Here is a 23012-nt window from a genome sequence, read left to right as displayed (position 1 = left end):
GTGTGGGTTATTTTTGTATGTTTATTTGGGTTCTATTATTGTGTACGTTTTCTGTTATTTTCTAAGTGGTGCCGATCCTACCCTGTGGGGTGCAGGTGTTTTAAAGATAATTGTAAAATCTTGAATATGAATTTAATATCTGCACATTGAGTGTGTGTGAATGGGTGTGTGAGAGTATTTTAGCAATTGTTGTTAGCGGATATCCGGAAATAAAGGTATTAATTTTGCACATTGGACCAGTCTCTTATCCTCATTAGAAACACTTGTGCGGTCTTGATAATTCTCCAGGTGGAATTCCTGGGGTGGCGTTGTCGACTTAGAAAAGAGATATACCGAGCCCTGTCTGGGCCCCGCCACATTCTGGCGTTGTCGGCAGGATCACTCTTTTGGAGGGTGGAGACTTGTGGTCCAGTGTCTTTTTTTTCTTTTTGTTTCACCTTTTGATAAATGTTTTAATTGGTTGATTTGACCTCAGAATTAATATCGTTTGACTATTTTGTGCGGCGGCAAAACAGCAGCTGGGCCTTCTGTAGTTGTAGTAGAACCCATAATCCGGTTTCAGTTTCCTATCTGTTCTTTAATCTGTATCATTTTTGTGCATTAGGTTCAGATATGGAGGTGGAGCTTCAGGAGTTAAGGGAGTTGGTGGCACAGCTGAGAGTAGACAATGAGAGGTTGCGTCAGGGACAGGCCGCAGCTGTGCTAGGTCCTAGTGACCAGCCCTCTGACTCCTCGGTACCATCAACAGCCCCCCGTGCTACTGGCAGTAATCCTGTCGTTGAAAGGTTGGTTTTAGTACCCAGGGATAGGAAATGTCCTACGTTTAAGGGAAAATCAGGGATCGGGTTGCTTGAGTGGCTAGAGGAGGTTCAAGCTTGTATGAGAGCACGTCATTTGTCTACATCCGACCGAGCATTTTTTTTGTTTGATCACCTCGAAGGTGAGGCCCGTGACGAAATCAAGTATCGACCTAGTTCGGAGAGAGAGGACCCTGATAAAATTGTTTCGGTGTTAAAAGAACTCTACGGGTGTTCAAAAACTTATGTGGCCCTACAGGAAGCGTTTTTTTTCCAGGCGACAACAAGACTGGGAGACATTGCATGAGTTCTCCCTCGCGCTTATGAGCCTCATGGCTCCGGTGAGGGAGTGTGCTCCCTATGGGATGGCTAATGCGGAAGACTTGCTACGTGATCAATTTGTTGAACACGTCCAGGATGGTGCATTGCGGCGCGAGCTGATGCAGTATGTTCGGAGGCAGCCCACGGCTACCCTGCTCGATGTCCGGAGCGAGGCAATCCGGTGGGAACGGGAGGGTCTCCCTGGGGGTAGTAGGGGTCAAAGTCAGTCTGTACCGTCGGCATTCGGTCTCCAGTATGGGGCCCAAGGCTCTCGGGGGTCAACCACCCCCCCTTATGGGGTCCGAATTGGTAGACATAAGGGAAATGTTGAGACTACAACAGGAGCAGCTAGATCAACTTACCCAATGCCTTTCCTCCTTGCACAATGTTCAACCGCGCCAACCTCTATCCCGTCGTGGCCCTGTCATATGCCGGCGTTGTCAACAGCCAGGGCATTATGCAAGTGAATGCGATGGGGTACGTATCCCCTCTCGTGCTCGGTCATCGTCTGCTGGTCAATCCTCCAATAGGCAGTCTCGCCCTGCCCAGGAGTCGGAAAACTAGTGCCCACCGGACTGCAGAGCCACAGTCCGGCGGGGGTAAATCCTGGCTCGGTGGGGGTGTTGGAACTAATGTCCGCTTGCCCCCATGTTAACGTGAGTATGGGGGGAGTTCAGGTCCCTTGTCTAGTGGACACAGGTTCAATGGTGTCGACTGTGACGGAGAGTTGGTTCCTTCAGAATTTACAGCCCTGGGGCCATGATCGGTTGAGATCTTGTAATTGGCTGAAGCTTAAGGCAGCTAATGGGCTAGCCATCCCTTATGTTGGCTACCTTGAATTGGATGTGAAAATCTGTGGTACTTTTGTGCCACGGTGTGGAGTCTTGGTTGTTCGAGACCACCTTGGAGAGGTGTCTTCCGAGGTCCCTGGTATTCTGGGGATGAATATCATCCGCCGATGTTATCATGTTCTTTTTGGACAACATGGGCAGGCTTTGTTTAATTTACCTTCGGTAACTGAGGCACCAAGGTCAGTTACACTGGCACTCCAGATGTGCAGCCAGCAACCATCCTCACGCCTCACCGGGAAGGTGAAAGTTAGAGGTAGGAAGGCATGTCGTATTCCTGGTGGCACAATGAAGATTGTGGTTGCAACGTGTTCTGAGCAGTTCTCGGGTAGGAGTGTGCTGTTTGAGCCTTCCGAGAATGGCCTGCCGGCCGGGCTGCTAGCATCGCCTGCTTTGGTTCGGGTCGTACGAGGCACTGCTTACATCCCGATTGTAAATGTTGGCACCACTAGTGTTTTGTTGTATCCTCGCACCATTGCAGGCACTTTAGATGAAGGGTGTATTGTCAGCATGCCTGCGGGCGTCATTGAGGTGCCAACTAGTGTCGCTACCAGTGCTTCTCAGGCTGTTTCGGATGTCACTCCTGATCTGGTTGAGGCCATTGATTTATCAGCCCTGCCGGTCGAAGATCAGGGGAGGGTGCAATCTCTCCTTCGACAATACGCCTCTGTCTTTTCTTCTCATGAGGGGGATCTGGGATGTACGAGCCTGATCAGCCATGACATTCCCCTCTTGGACGATGTGCCTGTTAGACAGCGTCATAGGAGGATCCCACCGTCTGAGTATGAGGTTGTCAAGGAGCATATCAATCAGCTGCTTGAAGCTCAGATTATCAGGGAGAGCAGCAGTCCTTATGGTTCTCCGATTGTACTAGTTAAGAAAAAAGATGGGAGCCTCCGCATGTGTGTGGACTATCGGCAGCTTAATAATAAGACAAGGAAGGATGCGTTTCCTCTTCCTCGTATCGAGGAATCCTTGGACGCCTTGACCGGGGCTCGGTGGTTTTCGACCCTTGATTTGGCCAGTGGTTACAATCAGGTTCCCGTTACAGAGGCCGATAGGCCCAAGACCGCTTTTTGTACACCATTTGGCCTTTTTGAATGGAACCGGATGCCATTTGGCCTTTGTAATGCCCCCAGCACCTTCCAGAGGCTTATGCAGCGACTGTTTGGTGACCAACAATGTCAGTCACTGCTTCTCTATTTGGATGACATCGTGGTGTTTTCATCCACGGTAGAACACCTGGAGAGGCTAAAGGTGGTGTTGGGGAGGCTGCAGGAGCAAGGTCTGAAGGCCAGGCTTGAGAAATGTGCATTTTTCCGGCGAGAGGTGCGGTACTTGGGTCACTTAGTTTCCGATCAAGGGGTCTCCACCGACCCTAGTAAAATAGAGGTGGTCGCCAATTGGCCGACCCCCGCCACTGTCACGGAGTTGCGCTCATTTTTGGGTTTGGCAAGCTATTATCGCCGTTTTGTGGAGGGTTTTGCCAAGTTGGCAGCCCCCCTGCATCAGCTGGTAGCCAACCTGAATGGTAGGAAGCCTAAGGGCTCCGAAGAAGCAGTGGCAGGGAACTGGTCCGAAGAGTGTAATCAAAATTTTGAGGCTCTTAAAACTAAACTCATGACCACACCAGTGCTCGCCTATGCTGACTTCACTTTACCTTTTATTCTGGAGGTTGATGCCAGTCATAGTGGTCTTGGAGCTGTTCTCTCGCAGGAGCAAAACGGGAAGGTCAGACCCATAACGTATGCCAGCAGAGGACTACGGCCCACAGAGCGCAATATGGCAAACTATAGCTCCATGAAATTGGAGTTTGTTGCACTCAAGTGGGCGATGACTGAAAAGTTCAGGGAATACCTGCTGGGTCATAAATGTATCGTTTTCACTGATAACAATCCGCTCAGTCACTTGTTCACTGCCAAGCTTGGTGCTACTGAGCAACGATGGGCGGCCCAACTGGCCGCTTTTGATTTCGATATCAAATATCGCTCCGGGAGGAACAACAAAAATGCTGATGCATTGTCCCGGAAGCATCCAGTTGGGCCCCAGGACCTGGAGGTGATGGTGTCGGGCACCTCGATCCCTGAACCCTTACAGCAGGCATTGCAGGGTCAAAGTCAATCTGCCAGCCAAGCTGCCATCGCTGCCTTGCCCCATCATGCACCTGCTGACCTTCAGGCCCTTCAATAGGCCGACCCCATCCTTCAGGAGGTTTTGACCTTCTGGGGGCGGAAGCAGCGTCCCAACACCCAGGAGAGGAGGCTCATATCCAATGGGGCCGGCTAGTGGAGCGGGACGGTATTCTTTTCCGGAAGATATTCCGTCCCGATGGTAAGGAGGCTGTATTGCAGCTGCTGGTGCCCTCTGTGTTAAAACATGAGGTGATGGCCCAGGTTCACCAAGGGCATGGACACCAAGGAGTGGAGAGAACATTAGAGATCTTACGGGAGAGGTGTTATTGGCCTGATATGTCTCCCGATGTGACCCAGTGGTGCAGGGAGTGTCAAAGGTGCCAGGTTGCCAAGGACACACACCTGACCACCCGTAGTTTTATGGGGCATTTGTTGGCCTCTCAGCCCAATGAGATTGTGGCCATTGATTTTACATTGCTGGAGCCTAGTCGTAACGGTCTTGAAAATGTACTTGTTATGACTGACGTTTTCAGCAAATATACATTGGCTGTCCCTGCCCGGGACCAACGAGCCACCACGGTGGCCCAGGCATTGGTCTCCAAGTGGTTCTTTAAATTCGGTGTCCCTGCTCGCATACACTCCGATCAGGGCCGTAATTTTGAAAGCCTCCTCCTTCAGCAACTCTGCACCCTTTATGGGGTTGAAAAATCTCTCATCATCCCGCTGGGAATGGGCAGTGCGAAAGGTTCAATCGCACTCTTCACAACTTGTTGCGAGCTTTTCCTGCCTCCCGGAAGCGAGATTGGCACTCATGCCTGCCGCAGGTACTTTACTCTTATAACACAACCCCCCATCAGTCGACTGGCGAATCTCCGTTCTATCTTATGTTTGGACGAGAACCCAGATTGCCGGTCGATTTCCTGCTGGGTAGGGTCAAAAACCCAGTTGAGGGTGAGATCCATGAGTGGGTTGAGGAACATCAAACCCGCCTCCAGCTGGCATTTGAAGGAGCCAGGGAAAGGTTGAGGGTGGTAGCAGAGCGCCGGAAGAGGAATCATGACCAGCATGTTCGGGACCTACCCCTAGTGGTGGGGCAGCTCGTGTGGTTACGCAACCATGGGTTAAGGGGGCGTCGGAAGATCCAGGACTTATGGGGTCCTACTGTGTATAGGATCTTGAGGGCACCACAAGACGGGGGGTCAGTTTATACTATCGCACCCACAGATGATCAGACCAAAGTGCAGAGGGTCCATCGCACCTTGTTGAAAGCCGTGGTTGGAGAGGCCCCCTTGGGTGGGCAATTGGTCCCTAGTTCCCCTTCTAGTGATCAGTCCCTATTGGACGAGCAGGCAGATGAGGAAGACTTGTTTGTTATGGAGCCTGGGGTGGGCCTCACCGAGGCCCCCAGTGTAGCACCTGTTGTAGTGCCTAGTGCTTCCTCTGACCAGGATCCTGGTGCAGCCTTTGGGGCAACATCGGTGCCATCATTGGGTGTAGACCTCACTGGTACAACTGCAGTAACTCCCGGGATACCATTGCCAGACACGGCTTCTGCCGGTTCAGATCCACGAAGTGTCCCTTTGACCCAAGCAGACAATTCGCTACTTGTACCCCTGGCAGTTTCATCTACCAGTGGCCCCACGGAACACGGGCTGCGAAGATCAAATAGGTCAACAGCTGGTCGGCACCCTAACATTCATCATCTCCCAAGGCCAGTCGCAGATCCTGCGGTCGGGGCAGAAGGGCCCCCAGCCTCCATTGTGAGAACAGTGGTTGCACTTCTTCAGCCATGGTTGTGGTATCATAATGATTCAGTTCTTCCATCGTCAGGCCGACGATGCAATTCCTGGGGGTAGATTGTGGCAGCATGGAGTTCATGCGCTGCCGATCACCTTAATTGTTCGGGCAGTTGCAGCTGTGGCGTTCCCCTTAAAAGGAGACTCTGCTGCACTGGCTGCTCTTGTTGTCGAGCTTTTGGGTGCCACGCCACAGTTTACTTGGTCCTCATTTGATTGCTGTGCTATCCCATGCGCGCCTGGGTCTGCTGTCATCAGAGCTGGGGAGCCGTGGGTGTCTTTGGTTCGTCGGCTGTTTGGCCCTGCTAGGGGGAACGCTGTGGTGGCTCGGTGTGCGTCTCCATTTTAGAGATTTCTTTCCCTTACCTGACGGTACGTAGCGGCTACTTTTAGCCTCACCATACGGGGAATTGTCAGCAACCTAAAATTGCTTTCTCTTTTAACAGAAATTGTTACAGGTGCCGGCTCTCGTGCGCTTTCCTCCCGTTGCCGTTGGCCGGCTGCTGTTTTGCCCTCCGCATCGCGTTTATCGCGTATGCTCCCGACTGTCACTCCTGTCTACCTCTGCGAGGTATCATCGTGTGGGGTCCAATCTAAAGTGCGAGTGTGTGAGTGAACTGCGCCTCTAGGAGGACTAGGATTGCCTTTATTTTGGGTTTAATGTTTTGTCGTGTGGGTTATTTTGCATGTTTATTTGGGGTTGATTTGTGATTATTGTTTGTGTGGGTTATTTTGCATGTTTATTTGGGTTTGACTAAATGTGCTTTTTGCTCGTGTGGATTATTTTTGCATGTTATTTGGATTTGATTAATTGTGTTATTTGTGTGCTGTGTGGGTTATTTTTGTATGTTTATTTGGGTTCTATTATTGTGTACGTTTTCTGTTATTTTCTAAGTGGTGCCGATCCTACCCTGTGGGGTGCAGGTGTTTTAAAGATAATTGTAAAATCTTGAATATGAATTTAATATCTGCACGTTGAGTGTGTGTGAATGGGTGTGTGAGAGTATTTTAGCAATTGTTGTTAGCGGATATCTGGAAATAAAGGTATTAATTTTGCACATTGGACCAGTCTCTTATCCTCATTAGAAACACTTGTGCGGCCCTGGCGCAAGAAGTTGAATGACTGAGAATCTTTCCCCCCCTTAGTCGTTTGACGCTCGTCTTCTTTGAACCTTTGTTTCCTTGTAAATGAATGAGGAACCGAACTGGCTCATCTGCTCTCCCAGTCTCCACTACACCCTTCCTAAATTTCCATTTCAACCCTTCCTTTTGCACTCAATTTACATTTCACAATAAAATGCCATTTCAATTTCCTCCTTTTGTATAGAATTTGTCAGGTTCCCAGTTTCTGGGAACTCTTTTGCAGGGTTTCTCCTGCGGGGGGCATGGTGGAGCCATGCCTCAGCCGCAGGTGGTGCCGGGGACTGGTGCACCTGCAGACTATCGTAATCAAGCCACCTATTTATGGACTGTTCTCACGGTTGGCCAGCGTTGGCGTGTTTTGTCTGTTTCGGAAAACCCCGGCTATACCCTCCTGGACTTTTGTGAGACTCCTTCCTTTGTGGATAACTTTTGAACTCGTTTATCGGATGATTGTTTTTTCTTAATCCTTCATGGACTGCTTTCAGCCCCACTCGGGATTTTTGTCGTAAGTTTACATTCCCTGTTTTGATTAAGAACCGAGTCGTGGTCTCCACGCCTCTTTTTGAGTTCTATAAACTTTAATAAAGCTTCTTGGAACGATACGCCACTGTGTCCTGCCTGCTTTCGGGTCCTGATACAACCGCTCATAACATTACACGCCAACCTGGAGGCTGGTGAGCTGGAGCGTTAACTGCCACACCAACTGTTTGCGTTCGGCGGTCACCTCCTCGAGATTCCCAAGGAGATTCCCGATCTGTCCCAGGTTCCGAGGGAGTACCATGACCTAGGCGAGGTCTTCTGCAAGCAGCGGGCGCTCTCCCTTCCACCCCATCGGCCGTATGACTGTGCCATCGATCTCCTCCCCGGGGCCACTTTCCGTCGAGCCGACTCTACAACCTCTCCAGGGCGGAACGGGAGGCGATGGAGAATTATAGAGAGTCACTAGCTTCTGGCCTGATCCAGCCCTCCTCTTCTCCAGTTGGTGCTGGTTTTTTCTTCGTGCAGAAGAAGGATGGAACCCTGCGCCCTTGCATTGATTATCGGTCCCTGAATGAGATCACAATCAAAAATAAGTATCCACTGCCCCTCCTCGACGCGGCCTTCGCTCCTCTACACCGGGCCCAGGTTTTTTCTAAATTAGACCTTCGGAGCGCATACCATCTTGTGCGGATTTGAGAGGGGGACGAGTGGATAACTGCCTTCAACACCCCTTTGGGCCATTTTGAGTATCTTGTGATGCCGTTTGGACTCACCAACACCCCCGCCGTGTTTCAGGCCCTTATCAACGACGTGCTCCGGGACATGTTGAATAAGTTCAGAACCGACTTTTTGTTAAAGCTGAGAAATGCGATTTCCACACCACCTCCATCTCTTTCCTGGGCTTCGTGGTGGTGCGGGGACAGCTTTCACCAGACCCAGCCAAGGTGAGGGCGGTAATGGAATGGCCAACTCCTTCCTCCCGTAGGCAGTTGCAGCAGTTCCTGGGCTTCGCTAATTTCTACCGTCGCTTCATCCGCGACTACAGCAAGGTGGCCGCCCCGCTCACCAGGCTCACTTCCACCCTACTAAGCTTCCGCTGGACTCCCGAGGCCGAAACTGCTTTCAACAGACTGAAGGGTCTGTTCTCGTCGTCGCCTATTCTCACTCACCCCGACCCCAGTCGGCAGTTCGTGGTTGAGGTGGACGCTTCAGATGTGGGAGTTGGGGCCGTCCTGTCCCAAAGGAGCGGGGTGGACCAGAAGCTCCATCCGTGTGCCTTTTTTAGTCACCGGCTCTCACCCGCAGAACGGAATTATGACGTGGGAAATTAGGAGCTCCTGGCCGTGGTCCTGGCACTCCAGGAGTGGAGGCATTGGCTGGAGGGCGCCACCCAGCCATTTATCATATGGACAGACCACAAGAACCTCACATACCCCCGGAACGCCAAGAGGGTTAGTTCCCGGCAGGCTCGGTGGGCTCTATTCTTAGGGAGGTTTCGGTTCACTCTTACTTACCGTCCTGGATCGCGTAACCTGAAACCCGACGCCCTGTCCCGTCAGTTTGCCTCCGAGCCTGGGGAGATAGATCCGGACCCCATATTCCCCCTCTCCTGCATCCTGGGGGCTGCATTCTGGCAGGTGGAGGAGAGGCCCAGCAATCTGCCCTGCATCCTGGGGGATGTCCTCCAAACCAGTTGTTCGTCCCGGTGGCGGTGCGCTCAGAGGTGCTGCACTGGGCCCATTCGTCGAGATTAACCTGTCATCCAGGAGTCAACCGCTCGTTACACTTCCTCGGGCAGCGTTTCTGGTGGCCCTCTATGGCCCGGGACACCAAGGACTACATAGCTGCCTGCCCGGTGTGTTTTAGGGGGAAGGCCTCCCATCAGCCACCGGCAGGACTCCTTCAGCCCCTGGAGATTCCTCGACGACCGTGGTCACATATAGCAGTGGACTTCATCACCGGCCTCCCTCCTTCCCAGGGTCATGAAGTTGTTCTCACCGTGGTCGATCGTTTCTCTAAGTCGGCCCACTTTATTCCCCTACCCAAGCTCCCATCGGCAGCTGAGACTGGAGAGCTCCTGGTCCAGCATGTGTTCCGCCTCCACGGATTACCTACTGACATAGTTTCGGATCGGGGTCCACAGTTCTGCTCACAGGTCCTTTTGCTCGGCGCTGGGAGCCTCGGTCAGTCTTACGTCGGGGTACCACCCACAGGCCAACAGGCAGGCCGAGAGAGCCAACCAGAGCCTGGAGGACGCCCTAAGGTGTGTGGCAGCCCAAGACCCATCCTCCTGGAGCACCTACCTGCCATGGGTGGAGTACGCCCACAACTCCTTGGTTTCTGCCTCCACTGGTCTGTCTCCCTTCATGGCTTCCCTGGGCTACCAGCCTCCATTGTTTGAGGGGCAGGAGGAGGAGGTTGCTGTACCATCAGTGCAGGCCAACATTCGCCATTGCAGGAGGGTGTGGAGGCAGGTCCGTTCGACCCTACTCGGACTTCCTGTCGATCCCAACTGCAGGCCAATCGACACCGGACGCCAGCCCCCTCCTATCAACCAGGTCAGAAGGTCTGGTTGTCCACCAAGGACCTTCCACTCCAGGTCGAGTCTCGGAAGCTGGCTCCTCGCTTCGTGGGTCCCTTTGAGGTGGATCGGATGGTGAACCCCGCAGCCATCCGCCTGAAGCTTCCCCCAGCGTTGAGGATACACCCCACCTTCCATGTTTCCAAGATAAAGCCCGTTGCAGAGTCGGATCTGGTTCCCCCGTCTGACCCTCCACCTCCTCCCCGCATTGTGGACGGAGGCACTGCCTATACGGTCCGGAGTATCCTGGACGTCCGCCGACGAGGCCGTGGCTTCCAGTTCCTAGTCGACTGGGAGGGGTATGGTCCGGAGGAGCGATCGTGGGTTCCCCACCAGTTCATCTTAGATACCAGCCTCCTCCGCGATTTCTACCATGCCCACCCGGAGAAGCCTGGAAGGACGCCCGGAGGCGCCCGTTGAGGGGGGGGGGGGGGTAATGTCAGGTTCCCAGTTTCTGGGAACTCTTTTGCAGGGTTTCTCCTGCAGGGGGCGTGGTGGAGCCATGCCTCAGCCGCAGGTGGTGCCGGGGACTGGTGCACCTGCAGACTATCGTAATCAAGCCACCTATTTATGGACTGTTCTCACGGTTGGCCAGCGTTGGTGTGTTTTGTCTGTTTCGGAAAACCCCGGCTATACCCTCCTGGACTTTTGTGAGACTCCTTCCTTCGTGGATAACTTTTGAACCCGTTTATCGGATGATTGTTTTTTCTTAATCCTTCATGGACTGCTTTCGGCCCCGCTCGGGATTTTTGTCGTAAGTTTACATTCCCTGTTTTGATTAAGAACAGAGTCGTGGTCTCCACGCCTCTTTTTGAGTTCTATAAACTTTAATAAAGCTTCTTGGAACGATACGCCACTGTGTCCTGCCTGCTTTCGGGTCCTGATACAACCGCTCGTAACACAATTTACATTTCACAATCAAATTCCATTTCAGCAGAAGCTCATGAAGTCTTCAACACTAAGGGAAGAAGGGATACATGGATCTAAAACACTGTGATTCTTGGTTAATTTGGCCACAGTGCTGAAAAGAAACCTGGGGTTGTTCTTGTTTTCTTCAATTAAAGAAGAAAAATAAGCTGTTCTAGCCTTACGGAGGGCCATTTTGTAAACTACCAGACAGTCTTTCCAGGCTAAATGGTAGCTATCTATTTTGCAAGAATACCACTTCCTTTCTAGTCTTTGCACTTTCTGCTTGAGGGTCCTAATGGGTGAATTATACCAGGGGGCACACCTCCTCTAATTTACTATTTTCTTTTCCAGGGGGGCAACAGAATCAAGCATGATTCTCAGTGAGGCTGCAGCACCTTCAGCAATAGAGTCAACCTCTGCAGAGCTAAGATTATAATGATTGATCCCTGGGGAAACACACGGTCCTGGGATTAGGACAGGGATCGTTTCCTTAAACTTAGCTACAGCATTATCTGAAAGAAATCTGCTATAGTAAGACTGTGCTCTGACCATAGAAGAATCCTTAATCATAAACGTAAAAATGATCAAAGAATGATCTGACAGGAGTGGCTTAGAACACTGACACATGTTCTACCTCAACACCATAAGTCAGAACTAGATCAAGGGTGTGGTTGAAGTTATGAGTTGGTTGGAGGAAACTGACTGACTCAAGTAATGAGATGAAGCCGTTTCTGAAGCTGTCATTTATAACGTCTACATGGATATTAAAGTCTCCAATAATAATGACTTTATCTGTTCTAAGGACCAAGTCAGATAAGAAGTCAGAGAACTCAGATAGGAACTCTGAATGTGGTCCAGCAGGGGGCCGATATACAACTACAAACAAAAGTATTTAGTAGTACCATTTCATTACTTGAGTCAGTTGGTTTCCTCCAGCAGATAAACCAACCAACTCATAACTTCAACCACACCCTTGATCTAGTTCTGACTTATGGTGTTGAGGTAGCACATGTGTCAGTGTTCTAAGCCACTCCTGTCAGATCATTCTTTGATCACTTTTACGTTTATGATTAAGGATTCTTCTATGGTCAGAGCACAGTCTTACTATAGCAGATTTCTTTCAGATAATGCTGTAGCTAAGTTTAAGGAAGCAATCCCTGCGTTGATCCCAGGACCACTGTGTGTTTCCCCAGGGATCAATCATTATAATCTTAGTCCTGCTGAGGTTGACTCTATTGCTGAAGGTGCAGCAACCTCATGCTTGATTCTGTTGCCCCCCTGAAAAAGAAAATAGTAAATCAGAGGAGGTGTGCCCCCTGGTATAATTCACATATCAGGACCCTCAAGCAGAAAGTGCGAAGATTAGAAAGGAAGTGGCATTCTTGTAAAATAGACAGCTATCATGTAGCCTATCAGTTTACAAAAAGGCCCTCCACAAGGCTAGAACATCTTATTTTTCTTCTTTAATTGAGGATAATAACAACCCCAGGTTTCTTTTCAGCACTGTGGCCAAATTAACCAAGAGTCACAGTGTTTTAGATCCACGTATCCCTTCTTCCCTTAGTGGTGAAGACTTCATGAGCTTCTTCACTGATAAAGTTCTAGCTATCAGAGAAAAAGCTAACCAGGCCGTCCCAACAACTGGACCATCACCAGATGTGCTGACTGTGGGAACAAACAGGTTCTCCAACGAGCCCTTAAACTCCTTCACCCCTATATATTTTTCTAGGGCGTCATCGCTAATTCAGAAATCCAAGTCCACCACGTGTCTTTTAGATCCCATCCCAACACACCTGTTGAAGGATGTTTTACCATTGATAGGCAGTTCTATCCTGGACCAGATCAATGGTTCTTTAGTGACAGGTTATGTACCCCGCACTTCTTAAAGTTACTAATGATCTTCTTATAGCTTCAGATCATGGACTGGTCTCTATGCTGGTTCTGCTGGACCTCAGTGCTGCTTTTGATACAGTTGATCACAGCATCCTGTTACATAGACTGGAACATGTGATTGGGATTAAAGGGACAGCACTAGACTGGTTTAGATCATATTTATCTGATAGATACCAGTTCGCTCATGTCCATGGTGTTCCCTCTTCATACAGTAGGGTTAGCTATGGAGTTCCTCAAGGTTCTGTACTTGGACCAAGCCTCTTCACCTTGTACATGCTTCCCTTAGGGAACATTATTTGGCAGCATGGGATAAATTTTCATTGTTATGCTGATGACACTCAGCTTTATTTATCCATGAAACCAGAGGAGACAGAGCAGTTAGTGAAGCTTCAGACCTGTCTTAAAGACATTAAGTCCTAGATGTCTTCAAATTTCCTCCTCCTTAACCCAGGAAAAACTGAGGTCATGATGTTTCGTCCTGAACCTCTCAGGGATAGATTAGATCACATGAGCATTCTAGATGGTATCTCATTTATTAATGAGAGAGGGAGGAATCTTGGAGTAACTTTTGACCAAAATCTGTCCTTTTAACTCATACATTAAATTAGTCTCTAGAAGTGCCTTTTTTCATTTGAGGAACATCGCAAGGATTAGGAAACTACTGACGCGGCATGATGCTGAAAAGTTAGTCCATGCATTTGTTACTTCCAGGCTGGACTATTGTAATTCTTTATTATCAGGGTGTCCAAACAACTCTTTAAGAAGCCTCCAGCTGATCCAAAATGCTGCAGCCAGAGTTCTGACAGGTATTGACAAAAGAGATCACATAACTCCTGTAATGGCGTCTCTTCATTGGCTGCCCGTTAAATTTAGAACGAACCGCTCCGCTCTCAGAATGCTGGTCTACTTGTGGTTCCCAGAGTTTCTAGGAGTAGAATGGGGGGCCGAGCATTTAGCTACCAGGCCCCCCTGCTATGGAACCAGCTCCCTGTCCAGGTACGGGAGGCTGACTCCATTGCTAGTTTTAAGATCAGACTTAAAACCTACCTCTTTGAAAAAGCGTATTGTTGTTAATTTTGTAGTTCCAGTTACTATCATAGATAGAAAAATTATCATACTTAGGGGGTCGTCTAATCATTAGGTCACATCTTAGTTATGCTGTTATAGGCCAAGGCTGCCGGGGTCCGGAAACATGATCACCTGACAGGCCTCTGTCACCCCACTGGGTCATGGTTTCCTCTCCTCTCCTTTCCTCTCCTTTCCTCCTCCTCATCAAGCAGACTAGTTATGATGATTCCTGTGTAGTTTTTCTGCTTCTCCCCCCCCTCCCCTCTCTGTTTATTTACAGGTATCGCCGCCTTTCGGAGCTGCATGATGACCTCCGGCCCCGCTGACCCGTTGTATAGTGTATTTTTGTGTGTGTTTCTGTGCTCTATGCCTCTCCTCTCCTCTCCTTCTCCTTCTCCCCTCCTCTCCTCTCCTCTTCCCTCTCCTTCTCCTCTCCTCTCCTCTCCTATTTTATAAAACTACATTAAAGGTCGTGATAAGCGTGAGTGTATGTACGCGGGTAAAAACAATAATGTAATACGGTAGAAATGTTCTGGTATCTTGCGTGTAGTCCTAGTGTTTAAACACAAGGTGTCATGGTAGCACATCACTTTGGGTTGAGTCCACTTCATTTTCAAATGGTCTTCTTAGCAAACATCAAAGAGAATTGGGTCGAAATTCTTGGAATTTCAGACTAAACCATATCATTAATCTTTAACCTTAATGGTATTTTTAATTCAGTTCAGTAGTCTACACAATGAGCAATGCACTGTGGACAATAACTACTGAAAGCAACTAAAGTGCAGGACATAAGACATCCATTTAGAATTACCTCAGCATTTAAACAATTGCAACCATCCAATGTCAAAGAACATATGGTATGCTGGCAAAATCTGCCATTGTCAGAGCTGCAGACAAATTATAGCATTCAAATCTTTAATTTAAACAGCTTCAGTCTCCACAGTACATCAATATTATACCTTTTCAATATGAAAAGACAAATGATTAAATGATAAAAACTTGTGAATCTGCAGAGATAGGCATGAAGTCAAGCATGAAGGTGTGTGTCTGCACCAGTGGGCACAGAAGAGCAGTCATGGAGAAGGGGTACATCAGGTGACAGGAGTGAATTTCATGGTACAAACAATAATGTTCCTTGAAACTGAAACTTGAAAAATACAATTATTGTCCACATAAATAATAAATGGTGTAAATGTTTGTTTGGGGCTACAGTAACATGTTAGAAAAGTGTTCTAGCACCGATATAACAGTACGCAATGCAAAATTGTGGCAAAGGTATTGATTGTGTAGATACCTGTGAAACTTTTATATTCTTTAGGACCTTCTCAGACAAGCACCTTTTCCTAACCAAATAACTAACAACTAAATACTGAAACCTGACCTACAGTGAGAGTGATAGAGAAGTTTTTGAAAAGGAAAAATGTTAACTCCGGACTGGAAAAAATTCGAACAAAGATGAATGCTATAGTGGGAGAGGAGTTCAAAAGAAACAAACAAAGACAGTGGTCTTTGTTTTCCATTGACAGCTCAAGTCAATATGAACATGTGGTGAAAAGCTGTCCGACAGTGTCATGGTCCCAAGCAAGGGTAAACACCACCTCCAAACGAAACACCTGTCCCTTAAGAACAAGAATGCAGATTATTTTGTTGGCCTGCATGAACGTTTGTCCTTTCATATTGAAACAGGCTGTTTTTATAAAAACAACCACAAAGGTAAATGAGAAAACCCTTAAAGCTAGCTACCACGTTGCTGAACTTGTAGGTAATTTTTATTAAAAATCCCATGCTGTAGCAGAGTCATACACTTCACTAAGAACTTTTCATTGCAACTTCATGAGTCTACAGATATTACCGGTAGTAGACATTCTGTGGCGGGAGATGCCATCAATGAAAACTTCCTATTTTCCAAGGCATTACTAGAAAAAACAACAGGAGAGGAAGTTTTTTGGGTCACATCAGAGGGACGAAGAGGGACGACTTAAGTGGGAAAACTGCAGGAGTGGCCGCACTGATTCAAAGGGCCCAGTTCGGAGTTAACGTTTTTCCTTTTCAAAAACTTCAAAAATGTCGTGCTACCTGTCGCATGCCTGCATCACTAATTCTCTTTTCTTGAAGTACAATCAATCAACACACTACAGTATCAATTAGCTTACCTGTTGCCACCTGCTGATATTGAAGAGTAATAGATAATTATTCTGCCAGTGATAAAGACGCTCAAAAACGAACTATTACCGGTATTTGAAGAAAATGAACTTTGCTTTTTTTTTCAACCAATTAGGGAAAATTGGATAATTTTCCATGCAGCCATGGTCAGAGGCATCAAAGGCTTTGAAGGAGTGAGGAGTGCAGGAAAGAAACTTAAATGTGATTGTTGAGCACTGTTTCTTACACCGTGAGGGCCTTCTTGACAAAACTTTATTAGTGGACCTTGTTCCTGTGTTGGATGATTTTGTGCGCAAACTTTGTGAAGACCTGTGAAAAGTCACATTTTCACATCTTTGTGTGAGGAAAAGGGAGCAGGGTGTAAAGCATGTGGAAGTCCAGTGGTTGTTGCACGGCAACGTGCTGGCCTGTGTGTATGAGATGCGGGAGGAACTTCAAATGTTTCTGACCAACGAAGGGTCTGATTACACATAGCTGCTTGCAAGCGATGAGTGGTGTGCAAGATCTGGCAGATCTGGCAGATATTTTTAATCATCTGAATGAACTTAGCACACGAATGCAAAGTCAAAATGAAAACCTGCTTATAAGTACAGATAAATTAAATGGATGTACCACTGGCAACGTGTGGAAACCTTGACAGGCTCCCACTCACCAAGAAATTGCAAGATGTGCAAGATAATAAGTGAACATTCTTGAGGAGAAGATCTCCTTTTATTTCTCTTTAGCCTTCAAGGACATGACTTTGCAGGAGCAGGAGGATCAAACTGAACTGAGACAAAAGTGTGGTTTAAAGCTAAGTTTTGGTGATCGAACTTTGGACAGTTGTTGGCTAACTGCTGCCAAGGAGTTCCCCACCCCCCACCCTGCACCCTGTCAAACAAAGCTATTGTGACATTGCTTCCATTTTCCACGACGTTTCTGTATGAGGTGAGCTTTTCAATCCTGACTGCTATAAAAAAAAAGAGAGACTGAGAGCTGTTGATGAAGCGCTGCGTGTATGTCTTTCTGCAATGCATGACAGGATATCAGCTCTGTGTTCATCCAAACAGACCCAGATTTCTCACTGAGTAAATAAATTAATAGACTTTATTGTCACTATGTACTGTACTAGGCTACAGAGTGTCATATTTTAAAATTTGTGGTTAGTGCTGTGCCTTGTGGTTATTTCCACTCAAAAATTTTACCATGGCTCAAAAAAGGATGAAAAACACTGCACTGTTCCATGTTGCTATATTATTAGTCAACATATTAGTCAACAATAGTCTATACCTATTCTCTCCTCCACCTGTCCTCCCCCTCTCCTCTCCTGTCCTCTCCTCTCTCTACCCAGCCGGCCATCAGCAGGAGGGTCCCCCTACATGAGCCTAGTCCTGCTCAAGGTTTCTTCCTGTGTAAGGGGAGTTTCTCCTTGCCACTGTTGCTTGTTTGGGGTTAGGCCCTGGGATTCTATAAAGTGCCTAGAAACAATTTTGATTGTAAAAGACGCAATATAAATATAGATAGATAGATAGATAGAGTGAGTGAGTGAGTGAGTGAGTGAGTGAGTGAGTGAGTGAGTGAGTGAGTGAGTGAGTGAGTGAGTGAGTGAGTGAGTGAGTGAGTGAGTGAGTGAGTGAGTGAGTGAGTGAGTGAGTGAGTGAGTGATTGAACATAAAACTTCTACTTTCAGTGATCCACACTTTATAGATAAGCTATAGTAAAATAATAAGTATTTTTCATGATTGTGAAAAGACTGCAGTAACCCATGAAATTTTACCCTATAATTAATGTTGATATCATTTTTAGATTTCATGTCCAAGAATGTTTGGACTCATCCTTGTAGATTTTACAACTCTCATACCAAGGAATATTCCTTCTTGTCAGAGCCAGCATTTTACTTGGCCTGATTATTATTTTATTTATTCTAAACTAATTATCAAAGTACCGACTGTTAAATACCACTGTGCTGTTATTTCTGACCATGCCCAGTCTTTCTTTAGATATCCAGTTTTCCTTATAAACCTATTACTCAACATATTGGAGATTCAAACATTAGTTAAGATGATAAGTTCAATTAATTTATTGCAGCTAAAACTGATGATTTTATTTAACCAGTCTCATGTTTACTGCTGTGGGAATCCATAAAAGCATATGTTATGAGAAGAAGAAATCGAGGTCGTGGTGATTGCAAAAATAACATGCAAAAATAATAGAGCCTGAACTTGATGGGTTTACAGTTTAGGTTTTAAGATTTCAGGATAAATTGTACCCTTGACTTCACGCTGTGTTTAAGGACATGTCACTCTCCCTTTTTTTAAATTTAAATTTAAAGTGATTTCTCTGAAATGCCCATCTTTGAGTGTTTCCAACATCTTTTTTAATCAGACATCTGGGACAGATCTTCCAACAAATTTTCCTGAATGGACTGTACAGAAAATTCTGGACACCTCACTCAAACTTGATCTTTAAGTAATCATCATGGGGTCATAATGTTAAATTAAACAACAGAATTATTTTGTAAATCATGACAGATGTTACAGGGTCATCTACTTTAAAAAATAAAATTCATCTCTAGTTATTCAGGCCCAGTCACATGTTTTCACGTCCTATCCTGAGAGAACTGTGTCAGACAAGTTGTTATTACTAACTTGGGAACTGGAATTTATAATAATAATGGTGCTGTTCCACAATCTGAGTGAAGGGCCAGAAAATAACCCTTTCTGACAGCTCTACAGCACCTAGACAGCAAAAAACGCTGTTTACAGCAAATTAGATTTTCCAGTTGTTGTTCGTTCTTCCTAGCACCGTGTCACGCAACCACATGGCTGTGTTTGTCTTTAGCATAGCCCAAGTGCATTCACATGCTTACTTGCACACACACACACACACACACACACACACACACACACACACACACACACACACACGCACACACCAAGAGGCCTTTTTTGGCTGTTCGGTTATGTAACAAGGATTAGGTTCCACTATTTTGTGGCCCCATTAATCAAAACTAAATGAGCTATTTTTAACCCTAGACCCCGATATAAAGTCAACAGATGCTTACTGTAATAATAACAATATTAAGAGTCAAAGGGGCCTATTTGCTTTGCCCATTTTAACATTAATAACCACTGGGGCTTCTCATTGCTCTAACAGGCACTATCTTATGTCTCATGTCTTAGGTGAATCCAAGCTTTAAGAAGAATTGTAGAAATTTTTTAGACCACTCACAATGTTGTTTTTTCAATTCTTGGAGCTTACCGTTAAACCTTAGTCAATCATTATGGGCCTATGAAGAGTCAGAAAGTTGAGCCCAATGAATAATTAATTTTTGCTAAAAATAAAAATAAAAATAATTTTTGCTAAAAAGCTGCATTATACGCATTAGCACATATAAGTTTTACATATGGCTCTTTCTCTATCTATCTATCTATCTATCTATCTATCTATCTATCTATCTATCTATCTATCTATCTATCTATCTATCTATCTATCTATCTATCTATCTATCTCATTCTCTGCCCTGCTCCATGTCCACACACATTATGTTTAAAATAGTTGCTGTCACATTCCACAATCTAACTTCTCTCTGGTCATTACAAGTGGAAAACCAGAGGAAGCACTAGTCCGACCCCCCCGCACACACACTCACGCGCGCGCAGAACATGATGTCCTGGGGACCCACAAAGCAGGGTCACTTCACCTCGCAGGAAATGATGGGCAACTGTAATACTAGGATGTCAGAAACAATTACCCATATCAGCAAAACTGCTGCTTGAATACATTTAAATGGACACAGTGGACAAGCAGAGGATACGGTTGTGTAACAATCCACAGAAATTAAAGTAATTATATTGATTAGGTTGTCATGGGGGGTCTGGAAAAGGTTGAATAGTTCACCTTTAGCCTATGTAGAGATTTTAGTATATTTTTTCAACCCAACCCAAAAGTTTCCTGGTCTGTAACATTTCTGATTCCTGGAATCTGGCAGTCAAATTTTCCAGTTGCCTGGGGGAATAAGCACTTGTGCATGTAAACAGCTGACAAATTTATATGATTGAAATTGTTGCCATAAAGATAAAAATGCTGTCTCTTTCCATTTGTTTTCCTGTTGTTCCCTACCCTTCATGGTCATGTACTGTGATCAATCAGGTCACTTCATCTCTGCCTGTCCGGTACCCCCAAAAGGGGGCAGTTCATCATTAAACATGGGGGTTCTGACAGGCCATAAAGCTCCATTGGAAGTGTCCCCATCCTGTTCCTGCCTGACTGTTTGTAATGTCGTGCTGGCCTTTGTAACCTCTGGTTACTTCAGTTGCAGAGGGGAATCTGACCAACAAAGCCCTTGGAAGACAACTGGAGTGCACCCTGAAAGCTGAGGACAAGCCCATACCTGCACTGTCTTTGGACGCAAGGCCTTGGATGAAGTAACCCATTGGACGCTACCTCTGTGTCCTGTTTTTCTGGTAACCATAACAAATCAGCAAAAGAATAGCCCTTTTGTTGCCTCCTAATCATCATTATGATTGTGCCACCGACCTGCTTTCCAGGTCACAAAAGAAGCATATCTCTCACAGCAGCCAAGTATTCTCCTGCCCTCTTGAGAACAAGCTGTTTTCTCACATTTGCTAAGAAATGTGAGTTCCATTTTGAGACAGTTTAGATCCTTTGTAATTCAGGGTGAGAGAGTCATGGCAGATCTGTGGCCAATACCTAGTGCTCAGAAGGGGTTGCAGTGCTTCAGGGGATTTGCCAGCATACAGTGCAAGCCAAAAGTTTGAACACACCTTCTAAATCAATGTGTTTTCCGGACTGATTGACCTTCATTTCTTAAAGTAATGATGGCCCCGTGTTTTTCTTTACTTAGCTGATTGGTTTGCCATAATATGAATCCTAATATTTGTCCAATAGGGCTGTCAGCTGTGTAATAACATGACTTCTGTATAACCTAACTGATGGTCCCAACCTCATTAATATGGTAAGAAATTCCACCAAGTAACCCTGACAAGGCTCATTGAAAGAACAAGGGTTTGCAGCGCAATCAAAAAGCAAAAGCCAGCCTTTGCTTTTTTGAAGAAACTAATATATATTTCTTCAGTTATTTCGCACTTTTTTGTTAAGTACATAATTCCACATGTGTTCATTCATCGTTATTATGCCTTCAGTGAGAGTCTACACTGTAAAAAGTCATGAAAATAAAGAAAATGCATTGAATGACAAGGTGTATCCAAACCCCAGACTCACTTCCTCCAAAATTATGTTTTGTTGGTTCCCCAAGGCAGACAAAGCCTTTGTGCATCTGAAATGATTGTTCACATCTGCGTGAGTTCATTGCTGAAGCCCATGCTTCAGATCAGGGGTCAAGCCGTGTTGTTGTTGTTTGTTGGTCCGAAGAAACGTTTGCACCCCTGTGCTAGTTTTTTCATCATTCTACTGAGACACTGGCTCAAGGGGACGGAACTATCATTATCTATCTGGATGGACAACAAGAATCTAGGTGACATCCAGTCCGTCAAAAAGCGAAACTCTCTTCTGGCTAAGTGGGCTTTGCTTTTTAGCTCAGGAGGCTCAGCTATATGAACCTGACCCAGGTAACGATCCTGCCATGTGTTTTTTTGTTGCTGATTCTATCTATTGACAGGTACTACAATGGACTCATACCTCCAATTTTGCTTGCCACCCTGTATCACACCAAATTACAGTTTATTCCACATTTGATGGCCCTTTCTGTGTCAGGATACTCGGTAATATGTACCGGTAGTAGTTTGTACCACTTGCCCCACCAGCAAGGCTTCTCATCAAGTTCCAGCCAATCTTCTCCCCATGAGGCTCTGGATTTTGTCAAAGGGCTCCTAAATTTTCAGGGTAAGAGTCATTCTCAGCTTTGGTGACTGATTCCAGTTACCTTCTGCATTTGAGTTTGCCCAACTGATGATTGACCATGTGATCCGGATGGCATTTCCTTGGACATAGTTGGTCAGGGGCCACAATTTGTCTCCCAAGTTATGAGGAAACTTCTGTAAGGCCTTTGGAGTCATCGAAAGCTTTTCCTTGGGATACCACCCTCAACCAACTGGTCAGATTGTATGGGCCAACCAAGGCTTGGATCCTGCATTGCAGTATTTTGCATAAATCAACCCCATTTCCTGGAGACAATATCTGTCCTGAATAGAGTACCCACACAACAATCTCCCCAGCTCTGCCACTGGCACACCCACACCCAGTTGAAGCCTCTCTGGCTACCAGCCTCCACTGTTACTAAATTTGTGGTTCTTTCCATGCAAGATCACAGTAGGCATTTGAAGGTTTGGCAGGATACGTACTCTGTCCTTAATGTTTCAGAGTGCAACCAGAGAATGGCTGCCATCCATAAGAATCCTGCCACTCTTGACCAACCAGGTCAGTTGGTTTGGTTGGCCACCAGGAACATTCTTCAGACTGAAGCCCATTGAGAAAGTCCTCAATGCCATTGGAATCATTCTACCTAGTAACATGAAGATCCATCCTACCTTCCATGTTTCACAATTCAAGCCTCCCACCACTTGTCCATCTCATCAATAAACACCCAGACTTCTCTGTTCACTGCCTCTTGGATGTCCAGTGTGAGGGCCATGGGCTGCTGTGCCTTGACTGGGAGGGATATTGGCCCAAGGAACATTCCTGGGTTACCTGCTCTTTAATTTTGGACCCTGTTTGACATACAAATGTCGTTGAAAACACCAGGATAAGCTTGGTGGGTTACCAAAAGGCTCCCATGAAGAGAGGTGGTTCTGTTGGACTGTGCTGGTTTTGTCATTTTCAGATTCAGATTCAGATTCAGGTCCTTTATTGTCCCACACAGGGAAATTTACAGTGCAACAACAGCAAGAGCACGCAGAGAAAAATAAGATAAAATCGAATAG

This window comes from Takifugu flavidus, chromosome 2 (assembly GCF_003711565.1).
Source record: "Takifugu flavidus isolate HTHZ2018 chromosome 2, ASM371156v2, whole genome shotgun sequence".
NCBI classification, from domain to species: domain Eukaryota; kingdom Metazoa; phylum Chordata; class Actinopteri; order Tetraodontiformes; family Tetraodontidae; genus Takifugu; species Takifugu flavidus.
Note: the sequence above shows the minus strand (reverse complement) of the source record.